Raw genomic sequence first — 20,350 nt, 5'->3', positions numbered from 1 at the left:
CTGTAGGTTTTCTATGTTTCTATGTTTTCAGCATCTGCAGATTTTCCTGTTTGTGTTCCCATCGAAGTTTGATATCTGTTCAAGGAATGCATAAAACTATAGGATATAGGGAGTAGAATTATGCCATTTGGCCTATCGAGTCTGCTCCACCATTCAATCATGGCTGAATTACTATTCCTCTCAACCCCATTCTCTTGTCTTATCTCCATAATCTGTAATGTCCTCACTAATCAAAAGCCTATCAAGCTCCATGCTAAATATACCCAATGACTTGGCCACCACAGCCGTGTATGACAATAAATTCTACAGATCCACCATTCTCTGGCTAAAGAAATTCCTCCTCATCCCTGTTCTAAAAGGAGGTCCCTGTATTCTGAGCTGTGCCCTCTGGTCCTACACTTCCCCACTATAGGAAACATCCACTCCATGTCAACAGATTTCAATGAGATCCCCTTACATTCTTCTAACACAAGGATGAAGGGAAAATGTGCAGATTATCTCAGATAAAAACAAAGAAATCTGTAAGTCAGTAGGTCAGTCAGCACCTGTGGAAAGAGAGAATTAATGCTTCAAATCGATGACCTGCTTTTACTACAAACTAAATCATCAAAATTGCAGATGACTGGCCTAATCACAAACAATAATGAATCTACACATAGAAAGGAGGTGCTGAAACTGTCCGATTGTTGCAGGAACATCAAGAAGACAAAAGAAATAATAATTGACTTCAGAAAGGCGAAAGGTCCTGAACAAACCTCACTATTCATAAATGGTGAGGTAGTGGAAAGGGTCTCCAATTTCAAGTTTTTGGCAATGAACGTCACTGAGGAGCTCTTTTGGTTTGTCAGCACTACCTTGATAGTAAGGAAAGCACAACAGTGACTGTACTACCTGAGGTGCTTAAGGAGAGCGAACGTGCTCCAAAGATTGCATGCCAGCATTTATTGATGTGCGACAGAGAGCATACAGACATACGGAATGACAGTGTGGTATCCTCGCTGCAGCCAGACAGATCACAAAGCACTCCAAAGGGTGATTAGGGCAGCTCAGCACATCACCGGGGCTCAACTACTGGGCCAACTACCAGACAATCTACAACTCTGGGTGTTGGATGTGGGAATTCTAGGGATCTTCCAGTCTCCCAGAGGGCCACATCTGTGCCAGGTGCACTGAGATGCAGCTCCTGAGAGACCGTGTTAGGGATCTGGAGGTGCAGCTTATTAAGACTGACGGCTTATTAGGGAAAATGAGCAGGAGGTAGATAGGAGATAGGAGCTACAAGGAATTAGTCACCCAAAGGCTGCAGGGGTTAGATAAGTGGGTGACTGTCAGGGAAGGGAAGGGAAGGGAAGGGAAGGGAAGAGCTCAGATAGTAGAGAGCACTCCTGTGGCCATCCCCCTTCAGTAATCGTTATCTCGTTTTGGAATCTGTTGGGGGCGGGGGGGGGGGGGGAAGTGAACTAACAGAGGATGACTGGCTTTGAGCCTGGTTCCATGGTGCAGAAGACAGAGAAGAAGATGAGAATGTGGTAGTCATAGAGGATTCCATAGTGAGAGGAACAGACAGGAGGTTCTGTCAGCCTGATAGAGATACCCGCACGGTGCGCTGCCTCCCAGGTACCAGGGTACCGGATGTCTCAGACCGGGTGCAGAGTACTCAGAAGGGAGAGGTGAACAGCCAAGAAGCCTTGGTACGTGTTGGTACCAATGACATTGGTAGAAAAAGGGAGGAGGTCCTGAAGAGAGAATTCAGGGAGTTGGGTAGGAAGCTGAAAAGCAGGACCTTGAGGGTAGTAATCTCGGGATTGCTGCCTGTGCCATGTGCTAACGAGCGCTAGAATAGCATGTTCAGGCATATTAATGCGTGGCTGAGAGATTGGGGTGGGGGCAGAGCTTTGGGATCCTGGATCATTGGAGTATCTTCTGGGTGAGGTACGACCTGTACATAAAAGACGGGTTACACCTGAACCAAAAGGGGTCCAATAACCTAGCAGGGAAGTTTAACAGAGCTATTAGGGAGGGTTTAAACTAATTTGGCAAGGGGAGGGAACCAGAGTGATAAGACTGAGAAAGGGAAAAAAGAAATAAATCATAGATAGCGTGCAACAGAGCTTATAGAAAGAACAGGGAGGAGATGAGGCATAATCACAGCCAGTGGGATGAGTTACAGGGCAATAGAGGCATGGTGCAGTTAAAACAGAAAGCAATAAATATTGGATTGAAAGTGTTGTACTTGAACGTACGCAGCATAAGAAATAAAATGGATGATCCTGAAATTCACCTATATATGGCATTGTGGCCTTCTCTGAAACTTGGTTAAAGGATGGCTATCATCGGGAGTTGAATGTCCAAGGATATAAGGTGTATCGGAAAGATAGGTTAGCAGGCAGAAGGGGTGGTGTGGCCCTGTGTATAAAATAATACTAAATCATTAGAAAGGGAAGATATAGGATCGGAAGGTGTAGTCTCTATGGGTTGAATTAAGAAATGGCAAGGATAAAAGGATCCTAATAGCAGATGTATACAGGTGTCCAAACAGCAGCCGGGATCTGGATCACAAATTACAGCACGAGATAGAAAAGGCATGTCAGAAGGGCAATATCATGATAATTGTTGGGGATTTTAACATGAAAGCAGATTGGGAAAACCAGGCCAGTACTGGACCTCAAGAGAGAGAATTTGTAGAATGTCTAAGGGATGGCATTTTAGAACAGCTTATTGTTGAACCCAATAGGGGATCGGCCATGCTGGATTGGGTGTTGTGCAATGATTTGGAGGTGATAAGAGAGCCCTTAGGGAACAGTGATCACAATATGATCGAGTTCACTTTGAAATTTGAGAAGGAGAAGCTAAATTCCAATGTGTTGGTATTTCAGTGGAATAAAAGAAATTACAAGGAGAGGGGAACTGGCCAAAGTTAACTGGAAAGGGACACTAGCAAGAAGGACAGCAAAGCAGCACTGGCTGGAGTTTCTGCGAAAACTACAGGAAGTGCAAGACAGATATACTCCAAATAAGAAGAAATTTTCAAATGGAAGAAGAATATTACCGTGGCTGACAAGTGAAGTCAGAGCCAAAGTAAAAGCAAAAGAGAGGGCATACAAGGAAACCAAAGCTAGTGTGAAGATAAAGGACTGGGAAGCTTTTAAAAACTTGTAGAAGGAAACTAAGAAGGTCATAAGGAAGGAAAAGATGAATTATGAAAGGAAGCTAGTGACTAAAATCTTTTAGTAACTTTTTAGATACTAACAGCTTTTTTAAGTATATAAAGGGTAAAAGAGAGTTGAGGGTAGATATAGGACCAATAGAAAATGATGCTGAAGATATTCTCATGAGAGACACAGAGGTGGCAGAGGAACTGAATACGTATTTTGCATCGGTCTTCACAGCGGAAGACACCTGCAGTACAACGGACATTCAAAAGTGTCAGGGAAGTGAAGTATGTGCAGTGAAAATTACAACTGAGAATGTGCTCAGGAAGCTTAATGGTTTGAGGGTGGATAAATCTCCTGGACCTGATGGAATGCACCCTCGGGTTCTGAAGGAAAGTAGCTGGAGAGATTGTGGAGGCGTTAACAATGATCTTTCAAGAATCAATAGATTCTGGCATTGTACTGGATGACTGGAAAATTGCAAATGTTACTCCGCTATTTAAGAAGGGTGGAAGGCAGCAGAGAGGAAACTCTCGACCTGTTAGCCTGACATCAGTGTTTGGGAAGTTGTTGGAATCAATTGTTAAGGATGAGATTATGTAATACCTGGAGGCACATGACATGACAGGCCAAAGCCAGCATGGTTTTCTGAAAGGAAAATCCTGCCTGACTAACCTGCCGCAATTTTTTGAGGAAATTACAAGCTGGGTAGACAAAGGAGATTCAGTGGATGTGCTGTACTTGGGTTTTCAGAAGGCCTTTGACAAAGTGCCACACATGAGGCTGCTTAGCAAGATATTGATACAGAGATAGGTGGAGGAGTGGGTAGTGTTGAGGAAACAGACAGCCTGCAGAGAGACTCAGATAGTTTAGGGGAATGGACAAAGCAGTGGCAAATGAAATACAATGTTGGAAAGTGTATGGTCATGCACTTTGGTGGAAGAGATAAATAGGAAGACTATTATTTAGGTGGGGAGAGAATTCAAAATGCAGAGAACCAAAGGGACTTGGGAGTTCTTGTGCAGGATACCCTAAAGGTTAACCTCCAGGTTGAAAGGTGGTGAAGAAAGTGAATGTAATGTTGGCATTCATTTCTAGAGGTATAGAATATAAGAGCAGGGATGTGATGTTGAGGCTCTATAAGGCCCTTGCAAGACCACACATGGAGTATTGTGGATATACTGACATTGCTGTATTCCCTGGATTTCAGGAGAATGAGGGGGGATCTCATAGAAACATTCCAAATGTTAAAAGACCTGAACAGATTAGATATGGCAAAGTTACTTCCCATGGTAGGGGAGTCTAGAACAAGGGGGCACAACTTCAGGATTGAAAGATGTCCATTTAGAACAGAGATGTGGAGAAATTACTTTAGTCAGAGGGTGGTAAATCTGTGTAATTTGTTGCCAAGAGCAGCAGTGGAGGCCAAGTCATTGGGTGCATTTAAGGCAAAGATAGATAGGTTCTGGAATAGCCAGGGCATCAAAGAATATGGGGTGAAAGCATGGGAGTGAGGATGACTGGAATAATTGGATCAGTCGATGGGCCAAATGACCTACATCTGTTCCTATATCTTACGATCCTATGGTCTAACTCTTGCTGTCTACAGCACATTCCTATGGTCCTACCTCATCCTGGACAATCTCTTGCCATCAGGTAGCAGACACAGAAACATCATAGTCAAGACAGTAAGACTGAAAAACAGCTTCTTCCTGTGCAGCTGAATAATGCTACACCCCAGCTTGCCAATGGCCTTTGAGAGTTATGGACCATGGAAGTCACTTGTTGCATGTAAATATGGGAATATTTTTAAATTAAGCCATACCACATGCATTGTAAATATCTGTTTTGTATGGACTGAAGAAGCACCACAATTTTGTTGTCTGAGAAATGACAATAAATTTCTATTCTATTTCATCAGAATTCCAAAGATACAGACTGTTTCAGAGTTTTCTCTTTTCTTAATCCAGAAAAACAAGCAGAGGACTCTGGAATCCACCTTGTTATGATCATGCACTTTATGTTTACCTGCACTGCACTTTTTCAGTAACTTTTACACTTTATTCTGCATTGTTATTATTTTACTTTATTCTAGCTCAATGTAACGTGTAACGACTTGATTTGTATAAACAGTGTGCAATACAAGATTTTTGATGTATCTTGTTACATGTGATAATAATAAACCAATTCCAATATCAGTATAAAACATTCCAAATCAATACAGTTACAGATGAAATGCAGCTTTTGACCCTGAAACCTTGATTGTTTTGTACTGGTTACGAGTCATGGAGAGAGCGATCCCTGTGGAAAGCTGAGAGTGGGTGGGATGGAGAAGTTAAAGAAATGTTTAGTGGTAGGATCCCGTTGAAGCTCTCTCTCAAACTTCCTTGTATGTTCCTCCCTTCCCACTGAGTTCCCTCCTGGCACTTACTTCTGTAAACAGAAGAAGTGCTGAAACTGCCTCTACACCTTGTTCCTCACCAGCATTCAGGGCCCCAAACAGTCCTTCCAGGTGAGGCAACAATACACCTGCAAGTCTGTTGGGGTCATCTACTGCATCCAGTGTCCCCAGTGCTGCCTCCTCTACATTGCTGAGATTTGATGTAGATTGGGGGATAAAGCATCTTTGTTCTGTCTGCAAAAGACAGGATCTCATAGTGGTCAATCACTTTAATTCCACTCCCCATTCCCATTCCAACATGTCTGTCCATGGCCTCCTCTACTACCACAATGAAGCCACTTTTAGATTGGTGAAGCAACAACTGGGTAGCCTCCAATCCAAGGCATGAATATTAATTCCTTTAACTTCCGGTAATTTCTCCCCTCTCCTCCCTTATCTCGTTTTTCCATTCCACATTCTGGCTCCTCTCTTACCCTTTCTCTTTCCCTTCCCTCTGGTGCTCCTCTTCCTTCCCACTCTCCCATGGTCCACTGTCCTCTCTGATCAGATTCCTTCTTCAGCCTTTCCTCTCTAAGCTTCTTACTTTATCCCTACCCACTCACCTATCACCTGTCAGATTGCACTCACTCCTTACCCTCCCCTCATTCTGGCTTCTTCCCCCTTTTTTCCAGTCCTGATGAAGGGTCTCAGCCTTCATCAATTGTTCATTTCCGACCTGCTGAGTTCCTCCAACATTTTGCGTGTGTTACTCTGGACTTCCGGCATCTACAAAATCTTGTGTTAATGACAAACTAAGTATTCAAGTTCAATGCTGCCATCTCTTCTGAAGGACCCTCAGACAGCAGCTTTTAAACACCCACCACTTACACTGAGCTGGTTAATAGCTTTACCATTTACAAATTGGTGCAGTTTAAAAGGAGAAGGAACTACAGAGGGTGTAAAGAAATGATTGATTGACCAAGCTCGAAGGAAATTCTTCACAGGCCTATTCATCAAAGTCTCCGAGTCATTTTGCTTTACCAAGCAATGCTCCAGCCACATTATATTAGACTTCTCTCTGGAGAATTGCAGATTTATTGTGAGGGGAAGACATTAAGCATAGGTTACATCTAAATTATCTTACACCAATATTCCTTCACACAGCTTTCCCTCATTTGGCTTCTCATTAAGCATTCTAGCCTCACAGCCCTCTTCCTTATTTCAGTTTTCTGATTTCAAACAGAAGAGTTGATTTATCTGTCATACCAGTTTCTTTCCTCTCCCCAGTAATTAAGGAGCTGGTCCCTCTGTGGCTATTACACACTCACCCTTAACCCAACACACTTGGCCTTAGCGATGTACAACAGTTCTTGACTTCAAAGAGCTTTGAATTTTTAAATTATCTCCTTTGTCATTACCTGGCCCCATCACCCCTCCCCTTCCCTCTTGAACCACTCACATATTCCCACGTCTGGTGCTCCTCCTCATCTCCTTTCCTTTATTCCATGACCCATTGTCCTCTCCTATCAGATGCCATTTTCTTCAGCCCTCTATCACTTCCATGTATCACCTCCCAGCCTCTTACATTATTCCCAATCTCCCCCTCCCTCAGCTGCCTAACACTCCCCACCCCAACCTGGAACCATCCAGCACTCACCAGCCCTCGCTCCACCCCTTCCACCAATCTCTTTCTGCTGGCTACCCTTCCTACCTTTCCAGTCCCAATGAAGTATCTCAACCTACAACTTCAACTATAATTGCTGGAGGTTTTAATAAATAGTCAACATTTTGGGCTGAGACACTTTATCACACCCGAATCATTGACTGTTTATTCCCCTCTACAGATGCTGCCTGACTTGCTGATTTTCTTCAGCATTTTGGGTGTGTTGCTCGAAATTTGCACCATCTGCATAATCTCTTGTGTTAAACATTTGCTATCTATTTCCCTCCATAGATACTGCCTGACCCTTTGAATTCCTCCAGCATTTTGTGAGTTGTTCCAGATTTCCAGCATCTGGAATTTTATAGCTCATTAAATAGTTAAATCCCTCTCTTAGCAACGTACTTCAGCCTCCTTTTAGTTTACTCATCAACAATGCCAAAAACACCTTCTCTGAACCTCTCTCTTACTATTTAACATAGAACCTTTCAACCCATGATGTTGTGCCAACCTTTTAACCTACTCTAAGATCAATGTAACTCTTCCCTCCCACATCGCCTTGGATTTCTCTATAATCCTCGTGCCTGTTCCTAATGTATCTGCTTCTACCACCACACATGGCAGCGTATCCCATGCACACATCACTCTCTGTGTAAAAAACGTACCTCTGACATCCCTCCTACACTTTCTTCTAAACACCGAAAATAACTCTTGTGTTAGCCACTTCCACCTGGTGAAAAGTGGAAGTGACGAACTCTGACTGTCCACTCAATCAATGCCTCTTATCTTGTACAACTCTATCAAGTCACCCCTCATAAGACATGCTCTCTAATCCAGGCAGCATCCTGATAAATCTCCTCTGTACCCCTTTTAAAGCTTCCACATCCTTCCTATAATGAGGCGACCAGAACCGAACACAATGATCTAACCAGGGTTTCATAGAGCTGCAACAGTAAGTCGCAGCTCTTGAATTCAATCCCCCAATGAATGAAGGCCAACACACCATATGCCTTTTTAACCACCCTATTTTAAGCGCAATCTTAAAATGTAACCAGACCCAGTTTGCATTCAGGACTTGTGTAGTGTCCTTTGGCTCAAAGCCTGTTTCCTGTCCTCTTGTAAAGCAACTTGCAAAGCTTTTCTAACTTGAGGATGCCATATAAACTCTCTGTGAATCACCAAAGTTCTCACACTTCCATCTGTTTGTTTGCAATGTCCTGCGTCATAGGCATCAAGGAATATGAAGCGATGGATTCTCACTCCAGTGACTACTTTTTAGCGAGTGCATAGATCAGAGTCTGAGTTCTCCATCATCACTAACACATCCAACCCCCAGAGACACTGGATTACAATGCATGTATTTAGATGGTGTCTTAAATGGAGGAATGATGCAGAGAGAAGTCTAGGCAACAGACAGGGCAAGGTAGGGAGCTGTTGTCAAAAGGCTTCTACTGTGCATTTCTGAAAGCAGAATCTGATTTATTTCATAGAAACATAGAAAACCTACAGAACAATACAGGCCCTTCAGCCCACAATGCTGTGCCAAACATGTACTTACTTTAGAAATTACTTAAGGTTGCCCATAGCCTGCCATTTTTCTGAGCTCCATGTACCTAACCAGGAGCCTCTTGTAAGACCCCATTGTACCCACCTCCACCACCGTCACCAGCAGTGCATTTCACGCACTCACCACTCTCTGCGTAAAAAATTTACCCCTGACATCCCCTCTGTACCTACTTCCAAGCACCTTAAATTGAGCCCTCTCGTGTTAGCCATTTCAGCCCTGGGAAAAAGCCTCTGACTATCCACACAATCAATGCCTCTCAGCATCTTATACACCTCTATCAGGTCACCTCTCATCCTCTGACGCTCTAAGGAGAAAGGGTCAAGTAAACTCAACCTATTCTCATAAGGTACTCCCTCTAATCCAGGCAACATCTCTTTACAGTATCCATATCCTTCCTGTAGTGATGCGACCAGAACTGAGCACAGTACTCCAAGTGGGGTCTGGCCAAGGTCTTATATAGCTGTAACATTACCTCTCGGCTCTTGAACTCAATCCCACAGTTGATGAATGCCAACACACCATGCGCCTTCTTAACAACACTGTCAACCTGTGCTGCAGCTTTGAGTGTCCTATTGACACGGACCCCATGATCCATCAGATCCTCCACACTGCCAAGAGTCTTACCATTTGTATTACATTCTTTAGATTGGACCTACCAAAATGAACAACTTCACACTTATCTGGATTGAACTCCATTTGCCACCTCTCAGCCTAGTTTTGCATCCTATCGATGTCTCACTGTAACCTCTGACAACCCTCCAGACTATCTACAACACTCCCAACCTTTCAACCAACTTAAATGTTGTGTAATTTGTTCCTTTGTAGCAGCAGTACAGTGCAAAGCCACAAAATTACTTTAAATTGCTGAAGTAAATAAACAGTGCAAAATAAAAGGAATAACAAGGTAGTGTTTTTGGATTCATGGTCTGTTCAAAAATCTGATGATAGAGAGGAAGAAGATGTTCCTGAATTGTTAATTGTAGGTCTTCAGGCTCCTGGTAGTAACAAGAAAGGGGCATAGGTGGGAATGAGTCCATGGTCAGACCAGCTATAATCTTATTGAATGGTGTAGCAGGCTCGATGGGCCAGATAGCCTATTCCTGCTCCTGTTTCTTATATCCCAAATGGTGAGGGTCCTTAATGTTATAAAGTTATACCATTATATGAGTGGAAAGGCACGAGACCACAGAGGGTTAAAACATCAGACAGAGTAATGGTTGATGCTGGAGAACCAAAGGTCAACATGTATACCACCCACATGGTAGTGTAGCGGTTACAGCAATTGCTTTATGGTGCCAGATGATCACCGATTGAGGTTCGATTCCCACCGGTGTCTCTAACGAGCTTGTATGTTCTCCCTGTAACTGTGTGAGTTTCCGCTGGGTGCTCCAGATTCCTCTCATATTCCAAAAACATATGGACTAGTAAGTTGTGGACATGCTATGTAAGCGCCTGAATCATGGTGACAATTACAGGCTGCCCCTGTAATGATCGCTAATGGAAAACAACACATTTCACTCTGTGCTTTGATGTACATGTAAGAAGTAAAGCTAATCTAATTTTATTTCTGCATGGATTCATGAACAGAACTGGATGCCAAGGTCATTGTGTTCCCGGACCCTGTAGTATCTTCTTTTCTTGTGTAAACTTCACTTCAGTTTGGAGGGGACAGTATTAAAGAAAGTAAATATTCCTGGAGATAAACTGGAGTATAGCCAAGGCGGGTGTGGAGATTCTCTTACGTTTGAAGTGGGTGATTTTTGTCTATATGAAATTGTATCAAAATCAACATGGCCAGTTTCCAAAGGAGACAACGACTTCAATAATGTTGTTAGGGGTCGAGAAAGAAGTTGTGGTAAAAGGGCAAGAGCAGTCTCGTAACCTATGAGCAGGCTCATGTGAACAGCTGTGATCTGCTGTGCAGAGATGAAGTGCTCAAATGCAACAACCCCCAAGCTGGTCAATCTCAGATGAAAAAGCAAGTGGCAAGAAAACACGGCTCAGTACTCCAGTCTATAAAGTAGACGTACATGGTTCACTGCAGGTAGGCAGGGTGGTGAAGAAGGCTTCTGGCATGCTGGCCTTCATCAATCAGGGCATTGTCAGCAGTTTTGGGTCCCACATCTAATAAAGGAGTGTGTGAGCATTGGAGAGAGTCCAAAGAGGTTCGGAAGATGATCCTAAGAATGAAAAGATCAGCACAGGAGGAGCTTTTGATGGCTCTGGGCCTGTACTCGCTGAAGTTTAGTAGAATAATTGAATTTTATAAGGGGTGTCTTGGATTAGATGTGTCCCATGGTTCCTGTTAATTCAAAGCAAATCCTCTTCCACTAAATGCTCACATATTCCCATTTGCTGCTTTCAAAAACAGACGGTCAGTACTGTTTCATTGAGAGAGTAATGACAAGTCCACTTCAAACATTCAGCCCAATATAATTCAAACAGAAACACTCTTCAAGTGGAGTACCAATCTATGTGGTAAAGATGCTGGATCAGTGATCAAAAGACAACCTTCCACTGCAGTGAAGGATTTAAGCATGGTAGACTCTCAGCTAAGAGGAATGAGGCTCTTCTCATTGCCACCATTGGGGAGGGGGTTCAGGAGCCTGAAGATAACAGTCTCAACTTCTTTGCAAAAAAAAAGTATATATTTATTTATTTATTAAATTTTAGAAAATTACAAAGAATAAATGTGATGATAAATAGTGAGAACACCTTCTTCCCTCCCATCCCCACAATCAGATTTCTGAACAGACAATGAACCATGAACACTAACTCACTATTTTGCCCTCTTTGCACTACTTCTTTGTATTTCTTATTGTAAGTCATTCTTCATGTACCGCACTGTATTGCCACAAAACAACAAATTTCATGACTTGTCAGGGCTAATAAACCTGATTCTGATTCCGTGTATGAAAGAAAACACATATCATGCATAATGCAGAGTAACACATATAAAATGCTGGAGGAACTCAGCAGTTCAGGTAGCATCCATGGAAAGGAACAAACAATCGATGTCTGGGCCAAGACCTTTCAACAGGACTATGCATTATGCATATGCAATTCTATGCACAAACCCATAAATAAATTGCCGAATTATAGGTCACTTCTTTACCCTGCAATTAACGGCTGAACAGCATTAATGTAAAATGCAGCAAAAATTAAATGAATGACCGTATTCCCCATCACACAAATCTTCAAAGAGGATGTACCCACTCATCAGCCTACAAATGCAAATTAATCAAATTTACATTGTGTTTAAATGTAAATTAACCAAAATGTCTTTTCTCATTTAGTTTGCATAATACTTGAAATAAAATTCACTGTTCGAGCAGTTTATGAAGTTGCTTAATCTTCTTAGAATTTTTTTTGACTTGTGCGAGAATTCCAAATGAAATGATAAATCAGATAAACAAAGAGCTCAGTGTAAATAAATAAATCTGGAATTTAAGATATGAAGATTAAAAAATGCTTCTCTCAATAAGCAACAAACCACTGACTTATCACAGAATTATTTGTTCATTAAAGTCATTCAGGGAGAAGAACTTGTTATCCTTTTCCACAGAGTGGTGGGTGCCTGGACCAGGCTGTCCAGAGTGGTGGTGGGAGCAGTTACAATAGTGGTGTTTAAGAGGCATATGAACAGAGGGAATGGAAGGATATGGATCATGTGCACGCAGATAAGCTTACTTTAATTTGGCTTCACGGTTGGCACATACATCACGGGACGAAGCTCTTGAGCTACACTGTTCTATCTTCCCCGTCCTTCATCAGGACAGGGAGATGCTGGTAATTCCTCTGATCCCAACTGTACGATGAGAACACTTTCACCAGACACACAAAATGCTGGACATCGACTGAGATACTGCCTGACTTGCTGAGTTCCTCTAACATTTTGTGTGTTTTGCCTTGGATTTCCATTCTCATGCTTGTGACACTTTTTACAGAGCTTGAGCCCAAAGCAAGTGGTAAACTGTATTCAATTGAATTTAAGGAAGGAAATCGGAAATGAGAAGGTGCCCCTTCCCCACCAGTTTAGTGAGTCATCAGTGAGAGAAGGTGGGAAGTGGGAATACTGGGAGGTGATAGGTGGAAGAGGAAAAGGGCAGAGAAGATAGAATCTGATAGGATAGAACCATGAAAGAAAGGGAATGAGGTGGGGAATCAGAGAGAGAGAACAGAAGATGATAAGATAGGCTGTGTGGACAAGGGAGGGGAAAAACGAAGAAGTAATGAATCCAGAGATGTGAGGGTGGAAGAGTATTCAAGGATGACCAGAAGAGGATTTAGGGAAGGGCATCTTGAGAAGGGTGTCAGTAAAAACGGTGCAGTGAAGGGAGGAGGAAATGTCGGGCAATGGGAGTGTCATGGGATTAACCTCTACTAGGAGTGACTGAAGCAGTTTATAACTGGAGAATGGAAAGGAAGGATATGGTGATGTTAAGATACAGTGAAGAGCCTGCTTCTGCCCTCTGAAATTCACCACCACTCTAAATAATAGATGTGACAGTTGCCTGGACTGACTGGTGGCAGGATGTCTAGACTGTTCTGGCTGGTCCAACAACCAACACACTTTTAACAACAGGAAGAACTAAACGCAGCAAGGGATTTCACAGGCTTAGTCACACTGACTTAGCCGCCTTACCACTGTAGAATGTCAGGCCCATCGGTTCACTTCCTTCAGTGAGTGTGTCTATGATAACCCAGAGCCTGGGGTCTGCACTCCAGCAATAAGCTGAAATGCAACACTACAGCAAGTTGAGAAACGTGTTAGGGCAGAGATGCAGCTTGGCTCAACACCAGTCTGCACTAAGGCTGCGTCTGTTGCTTCAACAGCACTCGCAAAATGCTGGTGGAACACAGCAGGCCAGGCAGCATCTTTCGGAGAAGTACTGTCTGTTGCTTCCTCATTTACTGGAGTCCTTCCTGAAATCCTGTCTTTGCAGACACAGTCCCATATATCCTCCCTTTCCTGGAGCCCTTCCTTTTCATCTTCCCTTTACTACAGGGCCATTAGACATATTGTAGAAACAGAATTTGGCCATTTTTCCCCATCTCAATTGCTCCACCAGTTCTATGACTGATCTATTACCATTCCCAACCCCATTCTCCTGCCTTCTCCCCAAAACCTTTGGTGCCTTTATTAATGAAGAAACTCTAAAATTCCATTTAAAATATACCAGTGATCTGATCTCCACAGCTCTCTGAGGCAATGAATTCCACAGATTCATCACTCTCTGGCTAAAGGAAGTCTTCCTCATCTCTGTTCTAAAGGGATGCCCTTGCATTCTGAGACTCTGCACAGGGAGGACGAGCGCTCTCCACACAGACAGTACCAGAGGGCAGGCGTGAACCCTAGACCCAGGAGCTGTGAGGCAGTGGCTTTACCAGGTTTGTGCCACAGTGCTGTCACTGACAGGATGATGGGTGGAATGTCCCCTTTGTTTTCCTTCTGTGCAGCAAAAGACACTGCTTTATGAGCTTTTCACAAACCACCTCAAAACAAAAGGGAGAAGTTTATGCCTCAGGGACAAATTTCATGCAGCTTGCCCAGAACTATTACAGCAAAACTAGGAGAGCATGAAAGCAAAGAATGCATGATAGGAATAAACCACCTCTACTTAACAGGTTCAGATTTATTTGTCACACGTACATCAAAGCATACAGTGAAATGTATCATTTGGTCTTACGAACAACACAGCCCAAGGGTGTGCTGGGAGCAGTCGACAAGTGTCACCACACATTGCAGCACCAGCACAGAATTCGAATCAGGTTTATTATCACAAGCATGTGTCGTGAAATTTGTTAACTTAGCAGCAGCAATTTAATGCAATACATAATATAGAAGATGAAAAAGAATAAAAATAATCAATCAATCACAGTGTATGTATATTGAATAGATTAAAAATCGTGCAAAAACAGAAATAACATATATTAAGTAAGTAAGGTAGGGTTCACAGGTTCAACGTCCATTTAGGAATCGCACGGCAGAGGGGAAGAAGTTGCTCCTGAATCGCTGAGTGTGTGCCTTCAGGCTTCTGTATCTCCTATCTGATGGTAACAGTGAGAAAAGGGCATGCCCTGGGTGCTGGGGGTCCTTAATAATGGATGATGCCTTTCTGAGACACCGCTCTGTGAAGATGTTCTGGGTACTCTGTAGGCTAGTACCCAAGATGGAGCTGACTGGATTTACAACCCTCTGCATCTTTTTTGGTCCTCTGCAGGAGCCACCGCCCCCACCATTCCAGACAATTATGTATACTGTCAGAATGCTCTCCATGCTGCATCTATAAAAGCTTTTGAGTGTTTTTGTTGGCATACCAAACCTCTTCAAACTCATAATGAGGTACAGTCGGCCCTCCTTATCCGCAGATTCCGCATGCGCGGATTCAACCAACCGCGGATCGGGAAAACCCAGAAGCTCTCTCTCCAGCTCTCATCATTTGAGCATGTACAGAATATTTTTTCTTGTCATTATTCCCTAAACAATATAGTATAATAACTATTTACATAGTATTTACATTTAATAATAATTTAATAATTTACATAGTATTTAATAATTTATAATATTAGGTATTATAAGTAATCTAGAAATGAGTTAAAAGTACAAGCAGTCCCCGGGTTATGAATGAGCTCCATTCCTGAGACCATCTTTAAGTCGGATTTGACATCGGAATAGGTACATCCGGTATTATTTAGTATCAGTTAGTCAAACGTTTTTCTTAGTATATAGTACACATTTGACCTTTCTATGCATATAAAACACTTAATAAACATACGTATTTCAATAATTAAACCACTGCATTGCTTAGTAATAATTGTAGCTTTCATCGGGGCAGGGCCTTTCACATGCTCCATTAAAATTGTTCCTATCGTTAACTGACTGTAGCCTAACGCTTTTCCAATGATCGATGGCGTTTCACCTCTTTCCGATCACTTTATTACTTCCACCTTATTCTCAATTGTGATCGTGATTATTTTCATGAACAGAAACACTGCAGATTCAGAGCTGCACCTTCAGGTCCTAATGTCCACCACTCTGAGACATGTTAAATAAAGTCCGGGGTTCTGCTGGGTCCTAAAGACCACCGCACTGGGACAGGTTAAATAACGGACTTGAGCAGCCATGTTTTTTGTTTTCTGCGGGGGGGTCCCGGAACTAATCCCCCGCGGATAAGGAGGGCCAACTGTATAGTCACTATCTTACCAATAAAACAACTGCAAAACGAGCTGCTTTCCCAGACACACACACACACACACTTCCAACATGCTTGGCCTTGGACTCTCACTTGCAGACAACGGGCCAACTTCTAGACTCTGGCCTGCTCTTGCAGACGTTGGTGTTGGCCAGGGCAGAATTAAAATATGGAAGAAAATGTGGAACTCAAGGACGGTGGAAGCAGACAAACCAATTGTCTTTGTTCTTACCATGAGGTCAAAGGAATGGAGGTTGCCATTTTGTGAAACGGCTCTGCATCCTCTAGGTGTGAGATGATGTTGCTTGATTTGGTTAATGTTTTAAAGTAGACACAATGATGTTCCTGATAATCTACTGAAGCAGAGATCATAGTCAAATAAGAAGTAATTTGGTTCGATATAACATGCAGATTTGAGACTGCTGGGGTCTTTGTCTGCCCTGAGTGATTCAAATTGGTTACTGATTTTGTCCATGATTTTAAACAAAGAACCATAAATTACCAACTGTCAGTTGTCACGTGTAAGAAGGATAATAAATGTATGCTGGCTTGGACCAGAGCCAATAAGAAAGTGTTAAAGGTCACCCAGATGACCCATAGCCAACAAGATTGAAATGTAATGTTTGAACTGGTGAAGAATGGGTATAAAACCAGAGGTTTTCACATACAAGCTATATAGATAGAAAGATACTTTATTGATCCCGAGGGAAATTGGGTTTCATTACAGTCGCATCAACCAAGATTAGTGTAGAAATATAGCAATATAAAACCATAAATAATTAAATAATAATGTAAATTATGCCAAGTGGAAATAAGTCCAGGACCAGCCTATTGGCTCAGGGTGTCTGACACTCTGAGAGAGGAGTTGTAAAGGTAGGAATGACTTCCTATGACGCCCAGTGTTGCATCTCAGTGGAATGAGTCTCTGGCTGAATGTACTCCTGTGCCTAACCAGTACGTTATGTTGTGGATGGGAGTCATTGTCCAAGATGGCATGCAACTTGGACAGCATCCTCTTTTCAGACACCACCATCAGAGAGTCCAGTTCCACCCCCACAACATCACTGGCCTTACAAATGAGTTTGTTGGTTCTGTAGTTGTCTGCTACCCTCAGCCTGCTGCCCCAGCACACAACAGCAAACATGATAGCACTGGCCACCACAGACTCGTAGAACATCCTCAGCATCGTCTGGCAGATGTTAAAGGACCTCAGTCTCCTCAGTCTCAGTCAAATGGGGGGAGAGCTGTGGAGCTGTACGCATCTTCAACATTTGCAGACAAGAGATCCAGTGCTTTATTTTCCCTTGTATGACACTTGACAAACTGTTTGAACTGATAATGATAATGCTCTCCAGAGACCCAACATCACGAGGAATTACTCCTACGCCAGGGAGTGGGAGAAGAAAAGATCAATCGTCTGGCCAACAGAAATCCCCTATTTCGGTGTTATAAAATGGAAAAGAGGTCTGAGTGAATATTGGTACAAAGGGAACAGTAGAATTCATGTTTTAAGTTGTTGGCCTGGAGTCAACATACTTAGGTTGCTGTTTGTGCAGAAAGAATAAAGTGCGAGCTTCAATTAATTACGAGTTAAGTAATGAGTTACCTAACTTAGTTACACTGATGAATGGCCAAATTCGGGTCTTTGACCCTCAGGTAAGCTGACCCAGGGGCTTCGACCTTCAGGCCTCTACCTCTTCTCTCGCTGACTTTGGTCTTCAACGTTTGAGCTTTTACCTCCAGACTCGCCGACCTCTAGGTGCCGGCTCCAGGACTTGCCGTTCATGAGACTTTGACTTTCAGGCTTTGACATTCGGACTTGCACAGACCTTCAAACCTGTGACCGGGGGGGGGGGGGGGGGGTGTGGGGGGGGGGAGGAGAGTGGGGACAGCAGTACCGAGCTAAGAGTGTCAGCCAGGATCCTCGGGAGTGCATTCTGAGCCTTCAGAGTACCAGCATTTCAGCCACAGGTGACTAAAGGATGGAAACACACTGAGCAAAGGTGGTAGAGGAGACAGAGGAAGAACGAATGAGAGATGCCGATTTCAGCACAGCTGAAGTAAGACATTTAGATCCCCGCTGCTTTAGAAAAACCACAATAAAGAAAGGAATGTCCTTGGGCATTAAAACTGGATCATGCAGAATCTCCCCTAAACCACTCAGAACACATATGTGCAGTTCAGCTGTTCAGCACTTTAGCAGACTCATCAGCCAAGTTCGACAAGGAAAGTTTCATACCCAGAAGCGAGAGCAAGTCAGAATTCCTATCAGGACCCACACTTGAGCTAGGACGTATAAAAAGGTAGTCTTGCATTTCTAAGGAAACTTTTATGCCCCTTTCAAAATGACACAAATGCTCTATTTTCTAAGTATATTGTAACACACAGAACATTATAAATCCCATGCAATAAACTCCTTAAGCCAGCAGTGTGATAATTTAATTTTAATAAATTCATTCTCCAGGATGCGTTAAGGATTCCCTATCACAGATCTCTGCAAAGGGAGAGAGTAAGAGCCTTTTTCCCAGGATGGAAATGTCAAGATACTAAAACACGTAGCTTCAAGGTAAGAAGGGGAAAGTTTAAAGATGTACAGATGAAGTGTTTTTACACAGGGAGTGGAAGGTAACTGGATAGTGACGCCAGGGGAAGTGGGGGAAACAGAAGAGAAAGGCATGAAATGGAGGGATATGGACTACTTGCAGGAAAATGGGAATTGTTTTGATTAGTATCGTGGTTGGCATTGGCAAGTTACTGTGCTGCAGGGTTCTTTGTTCTATGTCCAGGTGTCACTGGGAAAGCAGCAACTACTGCCGTTCCCACCAGCCCTTGGGAAGGTGGGAGAACAGACTCTCCTCATAGCTCGAACCCACGTCCACAGCAACACCCCTGTGAATCTTCTCAGCATATAACGTAGAACAGTATGGCCCACAATGTTGTACCAAACTAACTGAAGTAGTTATCAACTAATTTCATCCCTTTTGCCTAGAGGAAAGGGGGGGGGGGCAGTGCAAATGCTCCTGTTGACATCAAAGATGCTGAGGTTGAGAGAGTTGAGAACTTTAAGTGACTAGGTGCGAACATCTGCAATAATCTCTCCCGGCCCAATCACATTGATGGCAAGGCCAATAAAGCTTCCAAAGCCTCTACCTCCTCAAGAACCTAAAGAAATTTGGCATGTCTTCTGTCGACTGTTGCCAATTCTCATCAATGCATCATGGAAAACATTCTGTCTGGATGCATATTGGTTCGATATGGCAACTGTTCTACACATGACCACAAGAAACTGCAGGGTTACGGACACAACTCGGCGCATCACAAGAAAGAACCTCCCTTCCGTGGACGCTGTCTATACTTGCTGCCTCAGTACAACTTCACCATGGGCACGAGCCTCCTCACCATCGACGGAATCTTCAAAACGCAATGTCTCAAAAAAATTCACCATAAAGGACTCTCACCATCCAGGACATTCCCTCTTCTCATTACTATCATCAGGCAGGCAGTACAGGAGCCTGAAGTAATACACTCAATGTTTTAGGAATAGTCTCTTCCCTCCACCATCAGATTTCTGAACAGTCTATGAACACTACATCACTATTTTTGCTCTTTCTTTGCACTAATTTTTTCCTTTACATTACATTTCTTATGGTAATTTATAATATTTTTAAAAAAATGTATTGCACTCTGCTGCTGCTACAAAACAACAAATTTCACGGCATATATTGGTGATAATAAACCTCACTCTGATTCTAAAAGGTTTCAGCATAATGAAAGATCCCACTCACCCTGAACATTCTCTCTTATCCCCTCTCCCATCATGGGGCGGAAGATACAAAAGCATAGGTGTTGCCAACATAGCAAACCCACGACTTCCTAACCCTAATGCATACATCCTTGGATTGTGGGAGGAAACTAGAGCACTTGGAAGGAACCCATGCGGTCAGAGGGAAAACATACAAGCTTCTTACAGACAGTGATGGGAATTGAATCCCCTGTAAAGCACTATGGTGACTGCCATGCCTCTGAGCAGCCCTCATGGCTCTTGAACTCAATCCCCCGATTAATGAAGGCCACCATACCGTATGCCTATACGCATGTGCTGTAACTTTAAAGGATCTATAGATGTGTACCTCATGGTTACTCTGTTCCTCCACACTGCAAACAATCCTACCTGTACTCTGCCTTCAAGCTCAACCTTCCAAAATGAATCATGTCACACTCTTCTGCGCTCAACTCCATCTGCCACTTCTCAGCCCAGCTCTGTATCTTATCAATGTCCCACTGTAACCTATGTCAACCTTCTACACTATCAACAACACCACCAATCTACTTCTCATCTGCAAACTTATTAACCCACCCTTCCACATCTTCATTCAAGATATTTATAAAGATCAC

The 20,350-nt window shown here is 43.0% G+C and overlaps 1 protein-coding gene across 1 annotated transcript in view; it reads right to left on the bottom strand.

Moving 5' to 3' along the window:
* brf1b (BRF1 RNA polymerase III transcription initiation factor subunit b) overlaps positions 1–20,350 on the bottom strand; it is a 454,941-nt gene that overhangs the window by 124,337 nt on the left and 310,254 nt on the right. The window lies entirely within an intron of this gene.

This window comes from Hypanus sabinus, chromosome 2 (assembly GCF_030144855.1).
Source record: "Hypanus sabinus isolate sHypSab1 chromosome 2, sHypSab1.hap1, whole genome shotgun sequence".
NCBI lineage: Eukaryota > Metazoa > Chordata > Chondrichthyes > Myliobatiformes > Dasyatidae > Hypanus > Hypanus sabinus.
Note: the sequence above shows the minus strand (reverse complement) of the source record. Positions and strands in the feature narration are given on the sequence as shown.